Source organism: Microtus ochrogaster, chromosome 10 (assembly GCF_000317375.1).
Source record: "Microtus ochrogaster isolate Prairie Vole_2 chromosome 10, MicOch1.0, whole genome shotgun sequence".
Taxonomy (NCBI): Eukaryota; Metazoa; Chordata; class Mammalia; order Rodentia; family Cricetidae; genus Microtus; species Microtus ochrogaster.
In genome coordinates this window covers 48,362,490-48,367,264 of record NC_022016.1, presented here as the reverse complement: position 1 = coordinate 48,367,264, position 4,775 = coordinate 48,362,490, and the positions used below count along the sequence as shown (strand labels likewise).

Sequence of the window (4,775 nt, the reverse complement as noted above, 5' to 3'; positions counted from 1 at the left end):
GAGAACACCATGATCAGAAAAAGTCTGAGCGGTTGAATTTTCACTAGTTCTTAAGGTTGTGGAAAGAGTCAGACTGATGCCCCAAGTTTTAGCTTGGGTGTCAGGGTCCAGAATCTTCTTCGGGTTAACTGCTTTCTGCCGAGTTCCGTGAACTAGTAAGAAATGACATAAGGTCCCAGCTTTCTGGGTTACTGAACTAGAGCGAGGAGGCGGTGTAATGAATGGAATGGCCTGAGGACTGGAACCGGGGGCCTGAAGTCAAATTCCTGGCCAGCAGTGTGATGAAGAGCCACGTGACCTCTGGTTGTCCCATTCCCGGCCCGGTGGGTAAAGTCTGTTGTGATAAACTGGACGACTTGAGATAGAGTGCGGCCTTTAAGTTGTTCTCGGATCTCACGCGCAACCTGGCGCTTGCCCTTCGTTTGTCAGCCTCGGTGTTCTCATCCGAAGGATGGAGTTAACAGGCTGACATCAGAAGGTTGGAATCTGGCCGCACTGTGGGCCCTGCCTCCTTGGGATAAGTGTGTGGCCTCCCGCCCCGGTGCAAGGACTGTCACCGAACACCACCCCCCTCCCGGCGCGTTCCCGGCAGAGGAGGACCCGGAGTTCACAAGGACGCGGCTTCCTGGCCGCGTTCCGGGGAAGGAGCTTTGCGCCGCGGGTCCCATCCCCCGGTCGTCCGGCTCAGGAAACGCAGAGAAAGCCAGGAACCCGGCCTGCCAGGCCCCGGGGCCCTCCGCCCCGGCCTTCGGCTGCAGGAAGCTGGCTGGCGGGAACGCCCTGCCCGTGGGTGGGAAAAGCCGGAGCTGCAGCAGCGCGGCGTCCCAGGCTGCAGCGAGCTGTCACCGCCGCTGCGCGCCCTTGCCGCAGCCCCAGCCCTGCGCCAGTGCGGCAGCCGCGTGGCCCGGATCCTGCAGCCGCCACTGCGCCTGCTGGGGCTCAGGGAGGGAGGGCTCCGGCCCAGTGCTCTCGTGGAGGGGGCGACATCCTGAGGGTGTGTAGGTGAGTGGTCCGTAATACCGCTAGGAAATTGCTGGACCTGCTGGAGTTAGACTCCGGGTGTCTTTTTGAGTCTTAACTTTGTTCTTGGTGCCCAGAGGTTTAGTTTCTTGATGGGCAGAGACCTCAAAAACAGTTCTGGACCTGGAGGCTACTGTGATGGGCAGACCACGATCCCTTTTCACTAATTACAAGGAAGAAAAAAAAATGGAGGACATAAAAGGGCGGTGCTTTGTAGTATAGCACTGTCATTGGAATCAGTCATTCTCCAGCTTATGTCCCAGCTTTCCTCCTTCCTAGCTGTGTGATCTCAAGTAGGTTCCTTAACTTCTCTGCGCTTCCAACCCATGTCCTCTTAAAGGAGTCTTCCAGCTCTCCAAGACTCCGTTGGGTCCCCACTTGGTGTCCCTCTATCCCTCATAGCATATGGCCTGATTCCTTGTGTGATACTTAGTGCTAATATCATTAAACGATTGTATTCGTTGCCCTGTCTCTCCACCTCAGAAGTCCCAAAGTTCAGGAAGATAGGGACTTTTGCTAAAGGGCAGACTGTGTAGCCTTGACACATGTTAAACACCCAGCCATTTGTTGTGAAATAAATAAAGAGCAAAGGAATGGAGACGTGCGTGCCAGATGCTGCATTAAGGGTAGAAAAAGCACCAGGGATGAATCAGCATCGTTCCTGTCTTCAAGGAGGTCCCAGACTGGGTGGGGAGGGGAATGAAACGGGTTTGTGCAAGGAAGATGGTCCTAAGTATGTGCTAACAGGGGTTAAACAGCCCCGGAGATTAACGCTGGTGGAGGAGGGCAGCGGGAGAGCCAGAGATGAGTGACACCCAGTCCCTAGAGGGCTGGGATAATGGATTTCTTTTCCACCCCAACATACAGAGTACTTAATTTGCATAAAGTGTCGTTGTATGTTTTTATCCTAAGGAGGTGGGGGAATTGATGAAAAATTTAGTGACTGTTTCAAGCTCTCCTGCCCGTTTGGAGGTGGAGAGTTGTGCTGAGGATGGATTCCAAACCTCGGGCATACTACCCGTCTACCATGAGATACATCCTCAACCTCAAGGACCTAGCCATTGGTTTAGCTCCGCTCTCGGTTTCGGTCCAAGTAAATGTGTGATTTTAGATAACTAACTCTGCCTCTCTGACTTGCTCTACCTCTAAGCCTTGTTTTCCTAAAAAGAGCAATAAAGGCTTCCTGTAGCCTTGTGAGATAGTGGGGTCAGAGCCCTCATCACTCACGGAGATTCTTAGTTTATGCAAAGGGGTCCATAAGGTGCTTGTAGGTAAAACAGTGAGTGAAATGGGTGTAGCAGTGGGGGCCCTGGGACGTGAGGACATAAACCATGGGATTCAGAGGCTGGCAGGCAGATGGAGGGTGATTTTATTCCTCTCCACTCTCACTTTCCACGATTCCTGTGAGACTTTGCTCCTGGCCCCATTCATTATTGCGTTATAATTTACTGTTTGTGAACCAACAAAGGTGAGCCACCTCTAGCTTGGATAACATTCTTTTTATATATGCTTTTATTGCCTTATTTTCTGATGACAGAGGAATACGTGCTGCTTGTAAAAAAAAAATTAAATGGCAGGAAGATAACACTGAGGGAAAACGAAAGTGCAAGTTTAGGCACAGCAGACACAAGAGCTGACAGTTTGCTATTCTTTGGGAGGGAGGGAGGGACATCCCACAGTGTAAGGGCTAATTTTTATGTGTCAGTGTGTCTGGGGTACTGGAGGCCCAGATCTTTCCTAGGTGTGCCTTTGATGATGTTTCCAGAAGGGACTAATATTTGAGTTGAGACTGAAGTTGGTAAGCGGTAAGCTTAGGATTTGTGCCCTTCCCTAGTCATGCACACACCCCCCCCCCCGCAACACTTGTATGTCTGTCATGCATCAAATCCCAGGCAGGCCTCACAAAGGCTTAGTATGTGCTCTACCGTGGAGGTGTGGCCCCAGCTCCTACAGTTCAAATCTTAGTTTTTCTCTGGGTTGAAGCTTTTATTGTGAATGAATGAATATATGGTTGCCGGGATCTTATGTCTTGGGCAAAGAATTCCATCTTTAGAAATGTTTACCGGAACCCCACAGAAGATGAGATGGGGTTTGCAGAACTTTTTATTTCTTTGTTTTAGGAAAGGGGTCTTTTGTACCTAGTCTGTCTTTGAGTTGATCCTCCTGCCTTTGCCTCTGGAGTGCTGGAATTATAGGCGTGTGGTACCACACCCAGCTACCTTTGGGACTCTCTGTGGCACTATACACAGCTGGCACAGATCCCCTCTACAGATGTGTCTTGCTGGTGTATTTCCACCCACTTTCCTCCCCCCTCGGCATTTAGTTGGGTCTCTTTTGGAAAGTTGCTACATGCACGCAGGAAAAGCAAGAGAATGAAAACAAGGGTGAAAGTCCTTCTAGTGTTTTCTTCCTGCCTCAGGAATTTTCCCTATATGTAGACTAAGCATACACTATAAAGTACAGGCCTCACGTACACCACACCTGTGATTCCATGACTTGTGATTCGTAGTTGAGAACACTCAGCAGACATCTACCCCGCCTACTCATGGAAACCCACCCTGTTTATTCTACTAAGGGTTCCTCAAGGGCACGACTGTTGTTGAGTCCTTCCAGCCCAGAGGCCAGTACATGGGAGATTTATTGGAAGGACTTGGTGAAATAGCAACAGGCGGCTAGGGGTGTAGCTCAACAGTAGAGCCCTTGCCTAGCATGCATGAAGCCGTGGGTTCCATTCTCAATAACATTCATGAGCGCGCGCACGCGCGCACACACACACACACACACACACACACACACACACACACACACACACACCCGACCACCATTTCAGGCATGAACTGAGCACTGAACTTTTGAGTTCTTCCACACACTATTTCATTCAATCCGTAACAGCCATGGTGGGAGGTAGGTACTATTATTATTTTCATTTTGCAGATGAGTAACTGGGGTGCAGAGAAGTGCAAGTCTGAGGTTTCATAACCGATAATTGGTGGCGTTATAATTTGACTCCTGAACTGTCTTATTCCAAAGCTTTTTGTCTCGAATGAGCTAGTGATTGATGGGGTCATGCACACTTCAGAGACCTCTGGACCCTCCCCTGTTTATTCTGGGTTCTCCTTTCTGAGTGAATATTAGCGGTGTCTTAAGTCAGCGTTAGCAGATAGAGGGACACAGGAAAGGCCCTCTCTGTGTCTGAAACGATTCTGTGACCATGCTTACTTTTTATGGGAAGTAGCAGCTTTGAATCTCCTAGTTCTAAAAATAAACCACAATTTTTAGGGGCCCCTGGGGACCAGCTCAGGCATTTCAGGACATTTATTTGTCTATCTGCAACACAGGAAATTAATCAGAAGTCCAAAGCCTTCCCCTCTTCCCACAGACTGGGGTTTTGGAAATTCCTGGGGTCTTGCCGTGGTTCTTTTAGAAGACCAGGGGGCAGCCAAGGGTAGCCTAATACATATCCATCTCTCTGTGAGTAGGCATAGAGCAGAAACAGGTCACTCTGCTGCAAGAACCTGCAGAGAGAACTTGCAGCTGCCAACCGGGAGGCGTGCCAAGACTGATGCCCTGGGGCCTGCAGAATCCACCTGGGGTCTGGTGATTGGGGAACTGGTTCCTGTTCTAAAGGCCACTTTCATTAAACCTCTTCCTTATGTCAAACCCTTGAGGTCCTCCCCTGTGAAATGATCGGATGGGTTCTTTCTCTTCTCTTCTTATCTCCTCTCCTCTCCTCTCCTCTCCTCTCCTCTCCTCTC

The 4,775-nt window shown here is 50.1% G+C and overlaps 1 protein-coding gene across 1 annotated transcript in view; it reads left to right on the top strand.

The window, feature by feature from the left end:
• The first annotated feature begins 602 nt into the window (after positions 1–602).
• Luzp1 (leucine zipper protein 1) overlaps positions 603–4,775 on the top strand; it is an 86,355-nt gene continuing 82,182 nt past the window's right edge. The window contains exon 1 of the mRNA XM_013348416.2: positions 603–1,002. The gene's annotated coding sequence lies outside the window, so the exon portion shown is untranslated. The remainder of the gene's footprint in view (positions 1,003–4,775) is intronic.